Source organism: Pseudophryne corroboree, chromosome 5, assembly GCF_028390025.1.
Source record: "Pseudophryne corroboree isolate aPseCor3 chromosome 5, aPseCor3.hap2, whole genome shotgun sequence".
Classification (NCBI taxonomy): Eukaryota; Metazoa; Chordata; class Amphibia; order Anura; family Myobatrachidae; genus Pseudophryne; species Pseudophryne corroboree.
In genome coordinates, this window is record NC_086448.1 from 683,129,695 (window position 1) to 683,153,888 (window position 24,194).

Consider the following 24,194-nt stretch of genomic DNA (forward strand, 5'->3'; position numbering starts at 1 on the left):
CGTAGAGTGACCGGGAACCCCAATTAGTGCACCGCGTCCCCTCGCATGGCTCGCTTCGCTCGCCTTGCTTCGGGCATGGTGCCTTCGCTCCGCTACCGCTTCGCTCGGCACACTTTACCATTCCAATCGTAGTCCACGTGGATCGTTAAGTATGAAAAGGTTCAAAAAAAGAAAAAATCGTGAAAAACTCATGTCGACCTTTTTCCATGTCGACCTTGTTCCTGTCAACCTTTTGTCCATGTCGACCTTTTGTCCATGTCGACCTAAGGTGTGTCGACCAATTGGCGTCGACCTAAGGTGTGTCGACCTTTGTGCTGTCGACCTGGAGTCCGGATACCCATGGCACACCCCTCTCCACCAATGGCTCCCACTGTGATGGACCGGGACAACATACAGAAGAGCCCGATATCAGCAGTCATCTGCAGCCAGGACTGGAGATAATGAGCGATGTCAGCAGCCAGGGTCTGAGACTGCCGCGTCTGAGGGAGGTTGGAGGGAGGCAGAGAGATGTGACTATAGGGGACAAAGGCCACAAAAGGTAGTGACTGGCAACCTGGCAAACGACAGGTGAAAAATACTGATAATTCCATAATGCAACACTAATAAAAAAATACTAATAATTCCATAATGCAACATAAGGACAAGACACTTCAATATATACATATCATCTGTTAAGACACAGGATTTATGTAATGTTTTGTTGTATATTTCTTACAATGCTTCTCCATCATTTTATTTGTCTTGTTTCCCTAAAATATAAAAATGCTGATGGTGTTATTATCCACTCATCCAAATTTTCATTTTATTCACAGATACCTTGAAGAAAAAGAGTAACTAAATAATTGAGACACTTTTCCTCCCTATGCACATACATAATTAATATTTTATAACACTTTTATTTATTGCGCCTCAAGTAATGTTTCGTTTGAAACAGTACATAATATGGTCCAGAAGAATATGCATCAGACACATAACAATTTCCTTGTTAATTTTCAGAAGGATTGTAATTGAACAAACTACTGCAGACAAACTACTGTCCCTTTCAAGACCACCAGTCTCCGGTTTCTATCTATCTATCTATCTATCTATCTATCTATCTATCTATCTATCTATCTATCTATCTATCTATCTATCTATCTGTATATAATACGAAGAAAGTCCGGCACTCCACTTACTAATGGCAACCTTGCCCCTTGCTTTCTGCAAGTAAAAACTTACATCCATAAAAATAATCAGCGGCACTCAGGGACTTTCAATGTAAGAATAATCTACTTAAAAAGTGTCACATATCAAAAAGCCAACGTTTCGGGGCTCATAGGTGAAAAAGGGGCTATGAGCCCTGAAACGTTGGCTTTTTGATATGTGACACTTTTTAAATAGATTATTCTTCACATTGAAAGTCCCTGAGTGCTGCTGATTATTTCCATGGAGATATATATATATATATATCACCTTTTTGCACGCTTCACAGGGTGAATTATGTCACCATATTCAGTTGCTGAAGTCTATGATGAAACGCATTGGGCGTGGCTTATGGACGGTGACGCGGTGATGTCCATCTGTTTGTGCTGACACCGGGAAAACTTGAACCTGCGGTGTTTGGTACATGCGGCACGGCACCCGTGGATGCACGCAATCCGGAAGCCGCTAAACGGAGGAGACCGAGCCGGTGACTAGAAACTGAGATGTATGTGAGCTGCTATTCTTTTATTACATTTTGTATATGTTTTACTCACACCTGCGCCCTCCACTCTTTTCCTTTTGCATATGTTATATGAGCCTTTGGTAAACCTCTACAAGGAGGTGGCTCTAACTTACATCTGTTGGGACTGGAAACGGACTACTAACCCCTGTAATGACTGTGAGACCCATGCTTTATAACTATTGCACAGTATTTCTTATATATATATATATATATATATATATATATAAAACTAACGATACAAACCGGCACTCAAAGGGACAGCGTCACCTATAAATAACTTGCTGGGGTGCCCTCCATGAGAAAATGGATCCCAATGTACACAAAGAAAAGAGGCGGCACTCCCAGCGTTTTTTAAAGTGCAAAAAAATCTTTAGTCATGAACGATGTTTCGGGGGGTCTCACCCCATCATCAGGATAACATGTGCATGTTGCAAGAACAAACATTTATACTTACATGCCGCCCGTACCTCGCCCGCCGCCGGCCCGCATCTCCTTCCGGGTTCAGGACCCTGACGTCACCGGAAACAGTGAGGTCACGTGAATCTGCGCCAGGAGGTCTGGGGAAAACGAGCAGCATGCATTTACACATCACCATAGTAACAATATGTAAAAACATGTGAACACAAAAATAAGATGTGAGGAAAAAGCCCCACAATAAAAATCAGTGTAAAACAATATTATAGTGACAGTAAACATTAAAAAGCACAAAACGTGGACTGAACAACATTTATAAAAATCAATGATGCAGATACTTGATAATAACAGGTCCAGAACATAACAAACCTGTCTGTGTTTAACCTATGCTTTTACTAAACTTGAGTGTAATATCTCATGGTTAACCGATTACACTGCATTATGTGTGCTGACTCTACTGCCATACCAGCCTTAGAGTCAGTAAATTGAAAATATGACGAACTGGACTATGATGTTCCTATTCAAATACACTAGACAATTAACAAACTACAGCATGGAATCTGCCCATAGTTAAAGATATAAATTATAAGAATAATTAGAATAATTTAAATGAACGCAGACAAGCTTAAAGATTCATTCAGCCCCTTGGGGTTCACGGTGTCAAGGGTAAAAATCCACCATGCCTCCAATTGTAACAGCTTCTTACCCCGGTCACCTCCTCGCAATGACTTGGGCACCTGTGCAATCATTCTATATCTCAATGCCGCTAAGCAATGTCTGGCCTGCGTATTTCTTATATATATATATATATATATACATTATATACCTGGCACTCCGTCTGAGTATACAATACGTCAACTTGCTCCATTGCCCTTCTTGGTCAATATAAACCATATGCACATTTCGGACTTCCAGTGGGTAGTTTCTATGTCAGCATCCGCTAATTGGCTGAGAGAGGTCAGGAAACCACGTGGGAACTGTCATTTGGGGACGCTGTAGGTAAAGTAGAGTGTGTCCATGGGCTCAGGAAGATGAGTTTTTTTATTTTACCAAGACCGAACCTCTACATGGACAAGGTGACCGATCACCACCAAGGAGTTGGTGAGTATGAAGTGTGTGAATGCGATTGTGTTTAATAAGTGTAGAAATAGATGGGGTGTAGGTCCTGTCTTTTTTTTATTTTTTTATTCTTTACAGTGGGGGTACAGGTGCCAGCGGGCCTTTAAAGTTTGGGCCTGATGTCACTTCTGGTTCTCCAAGTGCCCCAGCGGACATGCTAAGACCTGTAACTGCACTGTAAAGAGCAATATTTATTATAATTGTTACACATTAATCTCATTCCCAACAGGGGTGCAGAAAATTGCCCTTGGGGGCTTCTGCAGGAAGGAGGGGGAATCCCCACTTTCCTAGGAGACTCCAGTCATGTACTGATCAGTTTGGGAGAGGTTTAGGTGATGGTAGGGGGACCCCGTGATGTATGTCTCCCTGCTATGGCATAAAACCCCCACACGATGTGTGTCTCCCTGCTATGGCATAACAACCACAACCACACACACACACACACACACACACACACACACACACACACACACACACACACACGCTGCTGGTTCAGAATATGCAATAAGGAGATATATACTGATAATGCTGATTTATCAACAGGAATGAAAAGCTATACCTTATACACACTTTAAATACACTTTACCATGGAGCCGCTGCGGCCGCTAAACTTAATACACTCTCTACGCACCTTTTACGCTGTTAGCGTACAGAGTCCCGTACCGTGTATGGACTTTGCGTACAAACGCCGCGCTGACGGTACAAAGTACACACAGCGCGTACACACCCAATGAATACACTTTAAACCTTATACAGCAATGCGATACTAATACACTTTAAACCTTAGCAGGGAAAGGAAGACACGACACCAGACTGTAGTTAAACCACTGGGTTCCAACACCACAGCGTATTATTGCTGAAAGGGGGTTACAATACAAACAATACAATACAACAGAATAATGGCTACAATCAATGGTACATACGTGAGTGGATTCGCCGCACTACCCAGATCTGGTCCTCGGTCATCTGATAGATAACTTTGTGAGCCTTGTGTCAGACCAGGCCTGCAGCAGGCTCTCTTTATACAATTCTTCCAAAACTTAACACAATGGATACTGTAATCTCTTTGTCCATTGGACACAGGGATGGTCATTTACAGTACAGGAGAGGTCATAGGTCGGCGATGTCTGTTCCAACTACACTTGTGGGTGGTCTCCTCTGGATTCCCGCCGCATACATAATGTACAGTAAATACAGTTTATATCTATATTCTGCTTCTGCACATAACTATCCGCAGGAACATGCGATCTTCCTCAAACCAACACCGGAATATTACCCTTAAAATACCCTACAGCTGGATACCAAACACCACCTTATAACCTTGTTCTGTCCCCTCCTATCCTGTAAAGGTGAATCCCTTTGTTCTGAAACCATTTAAACTGCTGCTGTGGTGCAGGGAGGCTATGTGTAAAATGTGCACTATTTGGATTAAATATGTAATGTGTTTTGATGGCTTTTCCATGCGTTCACAAACTCTACCGTAAATACTCATACCACGCGCTAATACGCAGGTCCGCGGGAGCGACCATGCGCAAATTGCGAATATGCGCACACATGGTAGAGCAAGTACGCACACGGAGGCCATCTGTGTGTAGTTTGTACGTAATGTATGTACTGCAATATTTTTCGACATTGACAATACATTCTAATCCAAAAATGAATATAAACACATATATACATTCTAATCCGAAGTTTAATATAAACACATGTATTTGATTATATGATAAGTACATTAAGTAATAAAGGCTCAGCAGGTTTTTCTTTCTTTAAATTCACTTTTCTTTCCTTATTGTGAATTCTGTTACACTTCCTGTTTTTATCTTTTTTTTTTATATATTCTGCTAGATTTGTTTATTTATATGAAAATAATAAAAAATATTATTCTTTTAACAATAGGCGGATTCTTTTCTGTGTTGTCTATGTCAGGGCTGGCCAAACCAGTCCTCAAGATCTACCAACAGTTCACATTTTCCAGACCACCTCGCTAGTGCACAGGTGTAGTCATTACAAATTAAGATGTGCTGCATTCATTCCTAACTGACAATTATACAGATCTCCAGGAGGCATGGAAAACATGTACTGTTGGTAGATCTCGAGGACTGGTTTGGCCAGTCCTGGTCTATGTCATACATTTTCAAACACATTCCTCAGGACTCCAAACATTGCATGTTTTACAGGTCTCCTCATAGAATAACAAGTTAAATAATTAGCTTAATCTGTGGATCTTTTAAAATGTGTCAGTGAGTACTGAATACACCTGTGCCTTTGCTAGGTGACCTGGAAAACTTGAATGGTTTGGGTTCCTGAGGTCCCTATAGATTGTAAGCTTGCAAGCAGGGCCTTCCTACCGCTACAGTACATCCGGAAAGTATTTACAGCGCTTTACTTTTTCCACATTTTGTTATGTTACAGCCTTATTTCAAAATGTAATACATTTTTTCCTTCAAAATTCTACACACGATACCCCATAATGACAACGTGAAAAAAGTTTTTTTGAGAGTTTTGCAAATGTATTAAAAATAACAAACTAAGAAATCACATGTACATAAGTATTCACAGCTTTTGCCATGAAGCTCAAAATTGAGCTCAGGTGCATCCTGTTACCACTGATCATCCTTGAGATGTTCCTACAGATTAATTGGAGTCCACCTGTGATAAATTCAGTTGATTGGACATGATCTGGAAAGACATGATCTGGAAAGGCACACACCTGTCTATATAAGGTCCCACACTTGACAGTGCATGTCTGAGCACAAACCAAGCATGAAGTCAAAGAAATTGTCTGTAGACCTCCGAGACAGGATTATCTCGTGGCACAAATCTGGGGAAGGGTACAGAAAAATATCTGATGCTTTGAAGGTCCCAATAAGCATAGTGGCCTCCATCATCCATAAATGGAAGAAGTTCGGAACCACCAGGACTCTTCCTAGAGCTGGCCGGCCATCTAAACTGAGCGATCAGGGGAGAAGAGGAGGTGACCAAGAACCCAATGGTCACTCTGTCGGAGCTACAGCATTTCTCTGTGGAGAGAGGAGAACCTTCCAGAAAGACAACCATCTCTGCAGCAATCCACCAATAAGGCCTGTATGGTAGAGTGGCCAGATAGAAGCCACTCCTTAGTAAAAAGCACATGGCAGCCCACCTGCAGTTTGCCAAAATGCACCTGAAGGACTCTCAGACCATGAGAAACAAAATTCTCTGGTCTGATGAGACAAAGATTGAACTCTTTGGCGTGAATGGCAGGCATCATGTTTGGAGGAAACCAGGCACCACTCATCACCAGGCCAATACCATCCCTACAGTGAAACATGGTGGTGCCAGCATCATGCTGTGCAGATGTTTTTCAGCGGCAGTAACTGGGAGACTAGTGAGGATAGAGGGAAAAATTAATGCAGGAATGTACAGAGACATCCTGGATGAAAACCTGCTCCAGAGCGCTCTTGACCTCAGACTGGGGCGACGGTTCATCTTTCAGCAGGACAACAACCCTAAGCACACAGCCAAGATATCAAATGAGTGGCTTCAGGACAACTCTGTGAATGTTCTTGAGTGGCTCAGCCAGAGCCCAGACTTGAATCCAGTTGAACAGCTCTGGAGATATCTGAAAATGGCTGTGCACCGATGCTTCCCATCCAACCTGATGGATCTTGAGAGGTATGCCAAGCTTGTGGCATCATATTCAGAAAGATTGAGGCTGTAATTGCTGCCAAAGGAAGGTGCATCAAGAAAGTAAAGGCTGTGAAAAAAGGGGAGCAGCGGTCCTTATATTTGTGGACATATGTGCGATTAGACCTCAGGGCACCTGTTGTCTGTGCTGGACTTGAGACTTACACAAGTATACTGGCCACTTCACTTTTTTTCATCTTTATATATATATACACTGCTCAAAAAAATGAAGGGAACACTAAAATAACACATCCTAGATCTGAATGAATGAAATATTCTTATTTCTTATTAAATACTTTGTTCTTTACATAGTTGAATGTGCTGACAACAAAATCACATACAAATTATCAATGGAAATCAAATTTATTAACCCGTGGAGGTCTGGATTTGGAGTCACACTCAAAATTAAAGTGGAAAAACACACTACAGGCTGATCTAACTTTGATGTAATGTCCTTAAAACAAGTCAAAATGAGGCTCAGTAGTGTGTGTGGCCTCCATGTGCCTGTATGACCTCCCTACAATGCCTGGGCATGCTCCTGATGAGGTGGCGGATGGTCTCCTGAGGGATCTCCTCCCAGACCTAGACTAAAGCATCCGCCAACTCCTGGACAGTCTGTGTTGCAACGTGGCGTTGGTGGATGGAGCGAGACATGATGTCCCAGATGTGCTCAATTGGATTCAGGTCTGGGGAACGGGCGGGCCAGTCAATAGCATCAATGCCTTCATCTTGCAGGAACTGCTGACACACTCCAGCCACATGAGGTCTTAGGTCTAGCATTGTCTTGCATTAGGAGGAACCCAGGGCCAACCGCACCAGCATATGGTCTCACAAGGGGCCTGAGGATTTCATCTCGGTACCTAATGGCAGTCAGGCTACCTCTGGCGAGCACATGGAGGGCTGTGCGGCCCCCCAAAGAAATGCCACCCCACACCATTGCTGACCCACTGCCAAACCGGTCATGCTGGAGGATGTTACAGGCAGCAGAACGTTCTCCTTGGCGTCTCCAGACTCTGTCACGTCTGTCACATGTGCTCAGTGAGAAACTGCTTTCATCTGTGAAGAGCACAGGGCGCTAGTGGCGAATATGCCAATCTTGGTGTTCTCTGGCAAATGCCAAACGTCCTGCACGATGTTGGGCTGTAAGCACAACCCCCACCTGTGCACGTTGGGCCCTCATACCACCCTCATGGAGTCTGTTTCTGATCGTTTGAGTAGACACATGCACATTGTCATTTTGCAGGGCTCTGGCAGTACTCCTCCTGTTCCTCCTTGCACAAAGGCGGAGGTAGCGGTCCTGCTGCTGGGTTGTTGCCCTCCTACGGTCTCCTCCACGTCTCTTGATGTACTGGCCTGTCTCCTGGTAGCGCCTCCATGCTCTGGACACTACGCTGACAGACACATCAAACCTTCTTGCCACAGCTCGCATTGATGTGCCATCCTGGATGAGCTGCACTACCTGAGCCACTTGTGTGGGTTGTAGACTCCGTCTCATGCTACCACTAGAGTGAAAGCACCGCCAGCTTTCAAAAGTGACCAAAACATCAGCCAGAATGCATAGGAGCTGAGAAGTGGTCTGTGGTCACCACCTGCAGAACAACTCCTTTATTGGGGGTGTCTTGCTAATTGCCTATAATTTCCACCTGTTGTCTATTCCATTTGCACAACAGCATGTGAAATTGATTGTCAATCAGTGTTGCTTCCTAAGTGGACAGTTTGATTTCACAGAAGTGTGATTGACTTGGAGTTACATTGTGTTGTTTAAGTGTTCCCTTTATTTTTTTGAGCAGTGTATGTATATATATATATATATATATATATATTTATTTACTTATTATTACAAGCTTTATACGTCTTCACAATGAATTTGTTCTGGCAGTTATATGATTTAGAAAATAATGAGAATACAGTGCTTTTGCTTAAATATATATGTGCCAGAATGCTACTGTCTGTACTTATAAATGGATACTGACTACTAGGCATAACAGGCATTATGGAGGGCATGACTTTACAATGGTCTGTATAGGGCCCATCCATTTGCAGCTCCCAGATACGTAGCTTGCTGGTTGCTACTTAGCAGCCAATCATACGAGGCTCTGCTTCTTCTGGTTTGCACCTGCCAGGAAGCAGCAAAGCTGAACTTATTGTCTATTTAAATTGATGATGAAGGTGGCTATCAGCACTGCTGTGATTACTGTATGCCTCATATGAGGAATCCCGGCGGTTCAGCTCCCTTATTAATATGTTCATGAAGCGGTAGAGAATGATATGAGTTAAATATCCTGTGCTGCCCATATGCTTATAATCAAATATGTTTTGTTTGCTTGTACATCATATGTACTGTGTTATCATACCATATTCTGCTCTGTGCTGTCCTGCGTCTCTATATACCCCCGCATGAAATCCTACAGGTGTTGTGCATGATTACACTGCAAATCCAACATTGGTGTCTGAACAAAGCCCCCAGCTATTATCAGTCAGATTAAGCTATTAATTTAGCATGCATAGAGTTATACTTTATTTACAACAACACATTCACAACAACAAAAATAATAATAATACTTAGGGTGTAGTCATCCATTTCCACCACTTAGTGCAGCAATGTAAAATGCTCGGACCTACAGTGTCACTAACTATAAGTGAAAAAAAAAAAAAAAAAAAGGCAAAAAGCCCTAAACATATGTTATGTCTGCTAATCTCAGATTGTAGGACTAGGGAAGCGATAGAGTGTGAAGTTTTAAATATTTTGCATGTCAGCTCCATTGCTCTTGCCTTTTGTTCTCTGCTTCCTCGTTTCTCGTCTCTTGAACAGATGGGCTCATCACTCCACTATTTTCCTATTGTTTGTGACTAAGCTAGCTCGAGGTCAGTTGTTCCCCCAGCAATTGACAAAGAATTTTGAGTCAGAAGAAAGAGACAGTTGTCCCGTATTCACATACAGTGGATTTATTCGCCCCACCCAGTTTTATAGTAGGTCATTGCTCTGCCTGCGGCCCAATGTAATAGTTTTGGCAACCACACTTTATCTATGGTGTGTCGTATTGTGTACAGGGAGAGAGAGCACTTAAAGATATGGAAATATTGTAGGAATGGGATATTTGATTTCCCAGTACTATTCTAATTGCTGCCATTCCTCAGAGACTTGTTTTTATTTTGCTTCATTTTCTCATTCCGATTCTCTTGGGAACTGTGTTAGTGACAAACTTGCTGCGCATTCACTTTTAATAACTGTTTGTGTTCCATAGACTGAGCGATCCATACCTGTTATATTCTAAGGTACTGCATTGTTTAAGGTGAACTAATAGCTTCTTAGCCACATTATTAAAGGTCAACAGTCAAAGTGACATTGACTCACATAAAAAACGATCACAGTTGAGAAAGTTCAAGTAGGATCTTGAAATGTATAAAAGTTACTTTGGATAATTTGTCCAGAACCGAGTCTGAATATACTACTAAACTTACAGACATTGCTTATTTGGGCTTATGTCTTTTATACCCCTTTTACACTGCCAATGCCAGATCCCACCCGGGAATTGGAAACGGGTCCTTTCCGGGTGGGATCCGGCATTGGCAGCTGCTGCAGGCTTCCCTGACCCAGCAATATACCGGGCAGGTTGTCATAGCAACGGGGGCGGGGCTGGCGGCGGGGGCGGAGGTGGAGGCGGCACTGGGAGATGAGATCATCTCTGCGCCGCCTCTCCCTGCTGTAGCAAATGGGTCCCAGGACGCATCGACCCGGAAGCCCATTTACGCAGCCACTGACCCGGTATTCAACCTGTGTATAACACTGCTTTATTCCCGGGTTGAATTGCCGGGTCAGGGGACCCGCGATTTCGGCTATGCCCATTCACACCGCATGCCGACCCGTGTCGACCCGGCAATATGCCGGGTCGATACTGGGTTATTTGTGCAGTGTGAAAGGGGTATTAATTAGTGTCCGTAATTCAGCTCCTCTGACTGACAAGTGCTCCCAAGCTAAGGGCGCTGTGACATAGGGGCATACTGTAGTTAGAAGAAACTTTTTGCAAAAAGCCCTCAAGAACAGCTTTTTTCAGGGGATTTCCACAACAATGTATCACGCTAATGCATTAAGTACTGATCAGCAGGGCAGTCCCCATAGGATTCTATGGGGACTGCGATATTGACAAACGTATCAAGCTCTGAAAAGCTATAATTGACATGTACAACCCAATGGCCGTGCATACGCAATAGCTCTACAGTGTTCCGTAAGCAGCCATTACGCTGCAGGGATACATAGCCCCAATAAATAGATTCCTAATGCCACAGTATGTGGCAATAAGACATAGCACTTATCGAGGCATAATGTGGGGCTTGATTAATATACCAGGGTAGGACTGGCCCACAGCTGTACAGGGGAAATACCCGGTGGGCTCCTCCTCTAGGGTTCAGGTTCTAGACTGTGTATACTCTGCTAAAGGGTCAGTAACTTGGAGGAGCAGGACCATGAAAGAACTTGGGTGCTTGTTTTTTTTCAATATTAACCCTCCTGCAGATCTGTGACACATACCCTGACCCTTCTCTTTCCAGGCTCTCTAATAATTGTTCTAATCCATCTGTAGTGGCAGGCCAATTCCAATGGTGGCTGACCACGTCCCTTAACCGTAAACCCCTACCACTGAATGCCACTGATGGACCCTTCATGCACCAGTCCAGCACTGAATACACCCCATCCAGGGAGGAAGCTGTCTGTAAGCCAACGCCCTACTCTCAAAATAAGTCATGGCTTGTTCTCTTATAGAATAAGAACAACAATTTGTTGACACTTTCCTAATGAAAAAGGCTCTTTGTAAAAAAATAAAAATAATTATATATATATATATATCTCTCTAGAAAGTGATAGTCCTCTGTAATTTCCCTCTGTTAGGTAAAGGATTCTGGGCCATAGAAAGACAGAGAAACAGTTAATCAAACAATGGAGTTTAGCTGGATGCTGCACTGATTAAGCTGGAGTGATTACTGCCTTTGACAGTAGAGTGATGGGCCAGGGAGGTTAGAGGGACATTCCCAAGCCCCTGTGCAAAGTTTGCCATGGGACTTCAATACAGTGTTCTGCCTTTGCATTGTACAGTAAATATTGCATTCTACAGTAAAATGTGATAGTTTTGACTTTGGAAGTAAATCAATTCTGATAATATTGACCTTTCCTGATTGGTAAAGAAAAAGAATTCTACCCTGAGAAAAGAGTTGTTCAGTAACAAAGGTGTTAAAGGGAAAACTTTATCTACAGGTTATTTACTATATACAAGCATTTTATGCCATTTATAAACTGTACAGGTTGAGTATCCCATATCCAAATATTCCGAAATACGGAATATTCCGAAATACGGACTTTTTTGAGTGAGAGTGAGATCGTGAAACCTTTGTTTTTTGATGGCTCAATGTACACAAACTTTGTTTAATACACAAAGTTATTAAAAATATTGTATTACATGACCATCAGGCTGTGTGTATAAGGTGTATATGTAACATAAATGTATTCTGTGCTTAGACTTGGGTCCCATCACCATGATATCTCATTATGGTATGCAATTATTCCAAAATACGGAAAAATCCGTTATCCAAAATACCTCTGGTCCCAAGCATTTTGGATAAGGGATACTCAACCTGTACCACATTTTGATTGGAATTACAAGTTCTTTATTATGTCCATGTTTTAAAACCTTAAACGTAGTGACGAGACCTTTGCTGTTGCTGCCAAAGGGACAATGTATAATCCTAATTCTCTAAAACAGAGTATTCCTATGTTTCTAATGCTTTACACTCCATGAAACATTCATCTTATACAGAGTATTGCCACAGTACAATATGCAACACCTGCTGTCACTATTGTGTATCTAATAAGATGTTTAAACTTTCCTAAAACAACCAGCGCACCCCTTCACAAGACACCTCTTGAGTATAGCACAAGATAAATACTTTCTTTGCCTTTGAAATGGGTAATCTTTGTCTAAATAGCCGGCAATTCACAGTCTACATACAAATCTTGCATTCTGAAGTACAGGTTCTGCAGAGGAACATGAATAATTTAGCCAGTGATTCATGTGAAACCTTAGTTCCCTCTGTAGCTGCTGTTTGTAATAATGTATCATACAATACTCCTCCTGGGAAATGGGCCTCAGGATCCTCATTTTCTTTGTCTTTCTTTCAAGTGACCTATCATTTTATTTTCCTGCACTTAACAGTTTACTGGCCTCATCCTTGATGTTTTACAATTCAAAAGAAGGACAGTGTTTGTGTTTTCTTGTCACCGACATAATGCAAATACAATTTAGAAAGAGCAAAGGATACTGTGTGATTAAAGAAGATACATGTTCTTTAGTGATGGTGATAAAAGGAATTGTCCTATGTGTACTGTATTGTAGGTGATATTATGAATCAACACTTTCTGAGTATGCTACGGTCCACAGAGAAGTAGCAGTAATGACGTTGAAGGTAGGTAATCACAGCATTTGCACTTGGATGCACTTGTACTGTCATTAGTAAATTAGTGTAATGATTTCCTTAATAATCAATAATCAGTCCTAGATTTACATCCCCCTCTCTGTACTGCCGCATAACCCAGACTCCAATACCATCTAGGGGTTTAGCCCTAAAAGGATTTCATCTGTAGAAGATAAATGAATAGAGTTTTTTCAGTTACAATTTAAATATTTATTATTGTTTATTATAATGTGTAAATAATGATAACTATACAAAAAAAAGAGGAAATAACAAAAGCAATGCAATACCAAGTGAGCAAACTGCTCCTTCCCAATACCTGTGCTCTCTAGATCGGGCACGTGAGGCCTTTACACAAATCCAGAGCTGACAATAATGCAGTTACAAGGCATGATGCACATTCTGGACCTTGTGTCACAAAAGGAATATATTTTAGATATAGCATTTTTTTTATATTACTTTAAATTCATTGGCTTCAAAACCAGTTTAATATTTAGGCTCCACAGATTTGAAAAAAAAAATCAGGATTTCTTTGCTGTTCAATAAAGGCTCTGAAGCTCACTTACAGATCCCCACCCACTCTACATCACTTTATTACTTGTGGATGTAATATGAGGCAAATGACTGTGGCTAGCCGTTAGTAAGTAACGAGGGCCATGTATCTGCACTGCATTTCCTCAATTTCCAGATCCGAACCATTGATCAAATCCACCTATCGCTAGGCATCGATGATCACCGATCCATCAGGGTAATCACCAGGGCTGCCCGCAGAAATAGTGGGGCCCGGTTCTAACAAAATAGACAGGGCCCCACCCCCAAAAAAGATTCTGCTGCACCGCTCCACCCCTATGTGATGTCATGCATCGTGAAGTTACATATGGGTGGCGCGTTACGGACCTACAGGAATGATTCAGAGAGAGTTGATGCACAGGGAAGGCTTGATTTAAGAAGTCCTCCCTGCGCATCAGCCCGCTGTTGTTGTACACACCTGGTGCAGCTCGCCTAGTATCTGTGGTAGGAGCCAGGGGTGGGCCCCTCTCTCTGTAAGGACCCGGGACACCAGTCCCCACAGTCCCCCCCTGATGGGTGCCCAGGTAATCACTGAAATTCTGCATATTAAAAATCCCTAATCCCTAACACTGCGATCCCAAGCATTTTTTGCTCGGGAGTGGCAATACTGGGAAATCAAATGCGATCCTTGCACCCCCTAAATTGTTACGCTAAAGTACTAATCAGTGGCAGATTGGGGGCTTTAAATTACCCTGACAAATACTGTGAAAGTGGCCTAATTTCCTAGGCATGTCAAAATTGTTAGTAAGCAGGGTAGAGTTGTCAGAAGGAGTGTGTTGATGTTCTGACACTCTGTCAGTGTGACCGTGGTATGGGAGTGGGTGTAGACATCATGCGACATCACTTTAGACAAGACTAGATTGCTTTATAATTCCTACTCCTTAGAATAAACAAGCACCAGGGCGCACATAGCTCCCCTTCCAAAACAGAACAGTGTGAAGCCAGACATACTGTGTACCTCTTCACAGAGTGACTAAATTAGAACCAAAAATTCATTATAATAAAAGTGTTAAGAACTTTATAGTGATGATTATATGTATTGTGATAAATATCCAGCTGACATCTATACAGTACAGAATACTTCAGGTGACCCATGCACAATACAGAGAGTCAACCGTGCAATATACTGTACAGAGTGTCTTATAGTAACTCCTGCAAAACACAGAGTATCTTATAGTGGCCAATGGACAATATACTCATAAAGTGACCCCTGCAATATACAGATCACACTGATGTAAAATACTGACACGTGTCTGTAGTGATAGGATGATGGCAGGAGATGCTGGGAGTAAGATACTGATGCTGTGAGTGATAATGCAGTACATGGTAATGGAAAGTTAATATTTTCTTACAGTTACTTTCCATTATTTTAAAGTTGCTTTCCATTATTTTATCTAGTATATTCCTATTCTCAATTTCCTGACTGCCCCACCTACTGCATTTGGGATTGTACCACTAGAATTGAGAAAGTAGACAGACATAGGCAAATAGGGGAAGGGGGGGGGGGGGTTCCAGTTGCCCAGAAACCCCCCTTCCCCATCCCCACAGCCTGGCCAGCAGCCACTACTTGCAGTTTGTAGAATGGGGCTGCAGCACATGCCCAGTGGCAGCAGATTCTACTACCACATCTGCTGTGAATGTCAATCATCGCACCAGAGAGAGAATCTATTAAGTGGCTTACCATAATCTTTGGGCCATTGGACCAGCAGTCACCATTCCAACTATCACAATACCAAAAGCACCATCTCAACGGTCAGAGGGGGTAATTCAGACCTGATCGCTATGCTGCGTTTTCGTACAGCCTGCAATCAGGTCTAAACTGCGCATACATATGCACCGCAATGCGCAGGCACGTTGCACGGGTACAAAGCGGATCGCCGCTTAGCAATGATTTTGTGCGAAGAATGCATTCACACAGCCGATCGCATGGAGATTGACAGGAAGAAGGCGTTTGTGGGTGGCAACTGACCATTTTCAGGGAGGGGTTGGACACAGGCGTGTCCAAGCGTTTGCAGGGAGGGTTCCTGATGTCAATTCCGGTCCCAGGCAGGCTGAAGTGATCTCAGCGGCTGAGTAAGTTCTGGGCTGTGTAGAGATTGCACAAGATCTGTTTGCACAGCTCTGCTACACATGCGATCGCACACTTGTACAGCTAAAATACACTCCCCCTGTAGGCGGCGACTATCTGATCACAAGCAGTGCAAAAATCGCCTGCTAGCGATCAGGTCTGAATTAGGCCCAGAATCCTGGGGTTACGGTTAAGGTTAGGCACTAGGAGGAAGGTTAGGGTTAGGCTGGGTACACATGGGGGTTTTAGGGTTAGGATACGGAAGGGGTGGGTTTGGGTTAGGGTAAGGGTAAAGTATTCACCGGGATCCTTCGGAATTCTGAACAATGTGATGCTACTCTTTGCATTCTTACAGTCAGGATGGTGACTGCCGGAATATCGATACCACCACATCTGAAGTACAGTATTACAGAAACTGCACTTTGTTTGAGGCAGACTAAGGGGTGTATTCATGAAGCATTGAAAAAAGTGGAAAAAAGGACCAGTAGAGAAGTTGCCCATAGCAACCAATCAGCTTTAAAGGAAGCCTTTCTGAAGTACATTCTATAAAATGTAAGGGAGATGCTGATTGGTTTTCATGGGCAACTTCTCCGCTGTTTTCACTGCTTCATGAATAAACCAAGGGCCGGTGCAAAGTTTCTGGGCACCCTAGGCAAAATTTATCCTATCACCCCATCCCGTCACCTGTGCCCCGGTTTCTCTGTGCTGTTCTCCCCCCACCCCATCAGCTGTATCCTAGCTCCTCTGTACCACTTCCCCATTCCCGTCACCTGTGTCCCGGATCCCCTGTCCCGCTTGTCCCAATCCCATCACCTGTATGTCAGCTCTCTGTACCACCTCCCCCCATCCTGTCACCTGTGTCGAGGCTACTGTGCCGCTTTCTCCCATTCCGTCTTCTGTATCCTGGCTCCTCTGTGCCACTTCCCCCCATCCCATCATCCATTTCCAAGTTCTTCTGTATCGCTTTCTCCCATTCCGCCACCTGTGTACTGGCTCATCTGTGCTGCTTTCCCTATACCATCACCCGTTTCCTGTCTTCTTTGTGCCGTTTTCTCCCATCCTGTCACTTGTGTTCCGGCTCCTCTGTGTGCTTCCCCCCAACCTGTCACCTGCAACTCTGCTCCTCTGTGCCACTCCCCTCCACCCTATCACCCGTATTCCGGCTTCTCTGTGCCACCTCCTCCTATTATGTCACTGTGTCCCGAATCCTATTTGCAGCTTCTCCCATTCCGTCATCTGTATCCTGGCTCCTCTGTGTCACTTCCCTCCATCCCATCACCCGTTTCCCAGCTGTTCTGTATCGCTTTCTCCCATACCGTCATCTGTATCCCGGCTCCTCTGTGCTGCTTCCCCTACCCCATTACCTGTTTCTGTCTTCTTTGTGCCATTTTCTCCCATCCCATCACCTGTGTTCTGGCTCCTCTGTGTCACTTCCCCCCATCCCATCACCCGTTTCCCAGCTGTTCTGTATCGCTTTTTCCCATTCCGTCATCTGTATCCCGGCTCCTCTGTGTTGCTTCCCCTATCCCATCACCTGTGTTCTGGCTCCTCTGTGACGCTTCCCCACAACCCTATCACCCGTATCCCAGCTTCTCTGTGCCACCTCCTCCAATTTTGTCACCTGTGTCCCGGGTCCTATTTGCAGCTTCCCCCCATTCCGTCATCTGTATCCTGGCTACTCTGTGCCACTTCCCACCATCCCGTCACCTATATCCCGGCTCTTCTGTGCCGCTTACCACCCATCCCATCACCTATATCCTGCCTCCTCTGTGCTGCACCTGGGCCTTGTTACTGAGGGGTCTATTCATTAAGAAAATGAAAACTGAATTGTTACTTATCACTATACATCGCATCGCTGCGATGTATAGCTATAATAATAAGTAGCAATTTATGTATACTCACCCTTCGATGAAGCACTGCGGAATCCAGGGGTCCAGCGGTGACGTCTTCTCTAGGCAGTTCCCTCTCCGATGTGCGGAGTCAGTTAGCGGGTCCCTCTGCGCATGCGCCGCCTGTTGACCTCCTGGCAGGCCGCAGTGGCTGCTGGGAGGTCGGGGGCGGAGCCAGCGCCGGGTGTGGACAGAGAGCATGAAAGCATTGAGCTTCCTTGCCGTCTCGGCACCGCAGTTCAGGTTACGCCATCCTGAGATGGAGAACCTGAACCCCATCGAGAAGCGGAAAGCAGAGCTTTCAGCTCCTTCATGAATCGCACTCACCATACAAAAGTATGGTGAGGCGATTCAGTCACAGAGCGGGGGTGTCGCTGGAGAAGTCAGGGACTTCTCCACAGTAACCCGCTCTGTGAATTACACTAGGCAGAGAAAAGCAGGGCTTTTCTCTGCTACATGAATAGACCCTTTACAGCACTATCTACATGTTAAACATCAATACATCCCCTTAAAGAATTCCCACAAAATATTAGCACAGTCTCCCCTCCCCCCCCCACACACACACATAACTTTAAGTCACCCACAAATAACTACAATATATACCAAAATAAAACATTAATTCACGACTCCATAACAGTACTACACCCCACCCCACATAATATTACTGCAATACCCACCTCCCCAGATTATATTAATAAACTCCAGATAACAGTAAAAATCACCATAAGATACTTACTGTACCTCTGGTTGAAGGATGTCCTGTAGTCTCCTGTCAGTCATCATGGTCCCCCCATAGAACTGCAGGGCAAGCTTAGCTCAAGAAGGTCAGGACCGAAGGAGCAAAAAGGGGCGGAGCCTCAGACGAGGAGGCGGGTCCTCGGGACGGGAAGGAGAACATTGGTGGTTTGTCCCGGGGGAGGGAGCAGCCACTCACTGTTCAGAGAAGGAAAGGGGGGCGGACGCAGGACACTGCTGCTGCTGGCTGCGCTGCACCAGACTATGACATGTCTGCAGACTCAGCCAGACAGCACCTGTGAGGTGTGGGAGTGGCGGACGCTGGTTATGCAAACCACTGCCGCCACCAGCGATAAGTAAAATAAGGATGTCTCTTTGAGAGACACCCTTATGATGCCATCAGCCTCACAGCCGCCCCCTCAGGTGCCGGCGCCCATAGGCAGCTGCCTAAAGCTGCCTAATGGTAGCGCTGGCTCTGAATAAACCCCATTGTTACATGCTAATTATGGATCCTTCCTGGGCTGTAAACAATTACTCTAAAATCAAACATTTGAGAGCCTCCATCCAGAAATCCTGCGTTTGCCTCTGTGATGCTCTCCGGCCTGCTTTGACTATCTGTTGCTGTTGTTGGCCTTACACTGCAATGTTGGGTCCTGTTTTGAAAAGACATAGGTATTTTTCACCTCCAGGAAAGCATAGCAAGAAGAGAAAACTGTAAGCCTTCCTAACCTTTGCATTAAACAAACAAATATATTTATTGTATTGTACTGCTATGTTGTTTCCCTTCTGTACATCGCTGTGGACCACATGTGGCACTCTATAAATAAAGTGTAATAATAATAATAATAATAATCTTCATAAGTATGCCTTCCTTCCCCCAACCAGATCCCACATTAAATTAATAATATCTTAATTTAAAATAGAGGCCTCTCCATAGAGGGGAAAGCTAGCACACACCAAGGAGAGGGAGGAGTGAACAAAGGTGGGCTGTTACATGTTGTAGGATGGGATATTGGGCCTCATTCCGAGTTGATCGCACGCTGTCGATTTTTGCAGCGCAGCGATCAGGTTACTACTGCGCATGCTTATGCACCACAATGCGCACGCGCATCGTACAGGTACAAACAGCATTGTTGCTGTGCAATGCTTCTAGCAACGATTTCATTCGCACAGCCGTTCGCAAGGGGATTGACAGGAAGAGGGCATTAATGGGTGTCAACTGACCGTTTTCAGGGAGTGGTAGGGAAAATGCAGGCATGTCCAGGTGTTTGCAGGGCGGGTGTCTGACGTCAATTCTGGGGCTGAAGTGATCACAGTGGCTGAGTAAGTTCAGACCTACTCAGAAACGGCAAAAAACTTTTTCGTCCCGCTCGGCTGCACATGCGATCGCACACTTGCAAAGTGAAAATACACTCCCCCGTGGGCGGCGACTATGCACGGCTGCAAAAAGTAGCTAGCGAGCGATCAACTCGGAATGAGGGCCATTGTCATATATTTAGGGAAGGAGGGGATTCCATGCTGATGTGAGGAAGGGGGAGACTGTCATACACAGTGAGGAAGAAGGGATAGGCTAGAAGAGATAAGAGGTGAGGGAGAAAGAGGCTTTTATGAGCAAAGGGGGAGAGAGGGAAAGGAGAGAGAAGACAAAGAGGGAGGGTGTCACATGTGGAAGGGGGGAGAGAGGGAAAGGATAGAGAAGACAAAGAGGGAAGCTGTCACATGTAGAAAGGGGGAGAGGGAAAACACAGAGGAGGAGGCTGTGACACAGGGAAAAGGGGGAGTCAGAGGAGAGCAATAGATTAGACTCACAAGGAACCACAGCAATGTTGGGACCAGGCACCCATGGCCTGGGTCTAACACATATCTTTCAAATTTGGATATCCCTACATTTATGGATGCCAGCTTTGGGGGAGATCTTGCCCCATCCCCAGACTCCATGATTTTTCTGTAGTTTAGAGGTAATGTCATGTGATCACACTGATAACTAGTCCGTAACTTCTATGGGGGTGTAATATTTGAAAGAGACAACACCTCTTTCACCTGTCTAAGTAAAATGATGCAGGAGATATAGGACTTAATGTCCCTCACCCATCATCTATCATTTTATGTGTTTTTAGAAAAAAATATGTTTTTGCACCTGCGTTTGATGAAGGCACATGCTGATTTGACTGCCCAATTGCCAATAGATTTTTTTTTCTATTAGCAGGCACCCCATACAGTGGACAATGAGTGTGATTCGTCATACAAACATACATTCGTAGTGAAGGGATTAATTATTTGAGGAGGGTGAGCTTCAGTTCTATAGAGCATTGTTGCTCTGCCCTGACCTAACTCAAGTCCAGTTATTCAACTCTTTGTGAACGTGCTTTACTTCATTAATTTATTTACTTTAACCTGTTGCTGATGCTGACTTGGAATGTACACTTGACTTCAGGGAAGAAGCTAGCTTTTCCTTCCCACGGGGCAAAGACTCATCATGGCAAACCCACCCCCATCCCCATTTTAGTGACTAGTGATCACCCTCTACTATATGACCACCATACAATACAGCAGTGACGTGCGGTGAGGTCAGGGGCTAGGGAGGCACTGCACCTAAAAAAAAGTGCAGTCCTCCCACACCGCTAAAACCAGCACCAGGCAGAACCAGCCAGGGTGGATAATGCCATAGCAGGGGAGACACTCAGTGTGGGGTCCCCCTGCCATGCTATTAAACATCCCCCAAACCAGTCAGCCCAGGACTGGAATTCCTCGGAAAGTGGGGCCCCAAAAAAATCAAAATGGGGTCCCCCCTTCCGAGCAACAACCAGCACTGGGCCGATAGCCCAGTGCTATGCCCCGCACCCCTGGTGGCGGTGGGTACGGGGTTCATTGTATGCTAATACTGTTCTTTACAGGTGGCCTACAGATCCCAGCAAGCCTGCCCCTTTCATAGGTTGAAAGCACGTCCCTGTATGAAAGCGGCACCTCTAATGGTGCCGCTTTCCCATGTTATTTCAATGAGCTTTTCCTGCCCATTGCTAGGCCCCGCCCGCGCCCGCCCCCCGCTCCCTTATCTTTTCCCAATCACTACGGGAGGCACCACGATCGGTCCCCTTCCAAACTAATTATTCACACTTTAATGATAAGTAAAATAATAAAGAAGATATTTATGTGTCATAAGTATCTTCTTTGTATTATTTTACTCATTAATGACAGGGGAGGCACTGCCTCCCCTGCCTCCCCTGACTGCACGTCCCTGCAATACAGCATATACTAAACACAGCATTAGTGACCGCAATATACTACAAACAGCAATAGTGACCCCTATATAATACAGACCACATTAGTGACTGCCATATACTACAGGTAGCATCAGTGACCACCATATAATATAGACAATGATAGTGACCAACATATATTACAGACAGCATTAGTGACCACTATATATTTAAGACAGCATTAGTGACAGCTATACGCTATTGTCAGCATTAGTGATTAATTTATAATGCAGACAGTCCCATAAAAAAAACATAATCCTGATTAACCCAATTTATCATGAACCCCTTTTCCTGCTTTATTCTTTATATTACCTACCATAATCTACACCCAACCACCCCTTCCTCCCCATTCCCTAACTTACTTGTTGGAGATACAGATGTGTCCTCATACATCTAGCGTCAATACGCTCTGCACCGCGAGATGCCTGGCTAGAGTGAGCCGGCAGTTCCCTGGCAGCTCTCCAGGAAAACACTGTAATGTAGCATTTCATATGCAGATACAGGAGCGGTTGCACACAGAATATAGGTATGCCGCCTATATACTTTTAATCAACATAAGATGCTTGTACATCCTATTTGCATAGTGATGTGAATAAGATGCATTTTAATGGTAATAGTCACATATAGACAGGCTAAGCTCTGCCGAGTCCTGCCATGGCATGGTGTGACTAGAAGGGCTGTTTAACATGACTGTAGCAAGGATGTAGGAGGACACATCTGTACCTTCTGCTGAGGCTATCCCGCTCCTGTTGCAGCTACACACCAGTGCTCAGGAAGTAGATGCCTGTCAGCATGTCCCACTGAGGCTACTCTATTAGTGAGAAATGGACAGGGCTATGCCACAGACAGACAGGGGAGACAGTGGCCATGCTTCCCATCTGCATAGCACTGCCCCTGGGATTGTATAATGGTAGACTGACCCCGTCCCGTCCCTTCTTAACGGTATTACAGCTGAGGCACATGAAGCAACTGAGTTCTGTCACAACTGAGGGCTGAGGCTGACCTGGGGAAGCCTCAGACGTAGGGTCTGGTGTGTATGTGAGCCATGGAGGTAGAATAGGGTTCTTGGACATGCAGGAGGTTGAGCATTGTTTGCCACCTGAGGTACTGTAGTCGGAACACTGGACACCCCTGAACCATGGAGAGTTGCTTGAATCCCATCCAGCTGGGAGGAAAGGTCCTGGAGACAGCTGATCACCTGTCCCTGTGCAACCTCTTGGTGTTCTAAGCGGGCTGCAAGTTGTTGCACTGGGCTGGTCGATTGGGCCTGGTCTCCAGCCCGATTCATTGGGTCAGTGCTTACTGTCACAAAAGAATGGCTGAGGCTGACCTGGGGAAGCCTCAGATGTAGGGGCTGGCGTGTATGTGAACCGTGGAGGTAGAATAGGGTTCTTGGACATGCAGGAGGTTAAGCACCGTTTGCCCGAAGGCGTGACCACAACAACGGAGTATATAAAACAAAGTCTGTTTATTGAACACACAGTTTAGACACCTTGGCAATTCAGATAACTCTCAACAGTAACTTGTGCAAATAAGTAGCAGTACAGTTCCTGGGGGCGCAGTGGTAATGATTACTGTGGCAAATGCAGGATAAGCTGTAACAAAGTCCTTGCAAGACCCGGAGTTGGAAAGTCCGTAGGCCACAGCTAACTGCTGTAACAGGGAACTAGCTGGTACTGCCCAGCAGATGACACACAGGAAGCTGGGTTGACACAAGTGCACAGAGGTTGGAGGGAACTTGGAAGAATTGCCGGTGATGCCGGATGGAACCGGTGCAGACAGAAGGTGTATCAAATTCACCTCTGAAGATAGAGTCCGATGGTGAGTATTGATGGTGAACTGCGGTTCGATGTTGTGTGGTAGCTGATGAACAGATCGATGCTGGAACACCGCTGGAGATGGAGAGCGATACTGGGAGTGATACAGAACACCACTGAGAGCTTGATACAGAACACCACTGAGAGCTGGCAGTGACGCAGGAACACACCTGGAAGCGAGACTGGAGCAATGCTGGAAGCTGGAAGCCGGTGATGGATCACTGCAGATCACAGGACGCAATGCTGGAACATTGCTGGAGTCAGGCAGCACGGCAGGATGGTAACTGGTGCTGGGTCTCTTTAAGTGGAGCAAGGTCACAGGAGCTGGAATGCCTGGAAGTACAAGCTGGAACATCCACAGACAGGAGAGACATGTATCACTAGGATAGACAACCAAAGCACTGACGATTAGGCAGCCTTGATGCAGGATATTTAAACCAGCTGGGAAGCAGGTATTGGCTGAGCAATCAGACAGAATCCAGAACACAGCGGATA

The 24,194-nt window shown here is 44.8% G+C and overlaps 1 long non-coding RNA gene across 1 annotated transcript in view; it reads right to left on the minus strand.

Annotated features, from left to right (window-relative positions):
- Positions 1-418: 418 nt before the first annotated feature.
- The window catches only part of LOC134929327 (uncharacterized), a 58,548-nt gene continuing 34,772 nt past the window's right edge, over positions 419-24,194 (minus strand). The window contains exons 3-4 of the long non-coding RNA XR_010178475.1: positions 2,160-2,262; positions 419-749 (exon numbers count right to left, since the gene is read on the minus strand). This is a non-coding gene — a long non-coding RNA (uncharacterized LOC134929327). The remainder of the gene's footprint in view (positions 750-2,159; positions 2,263-24,194) is intronic.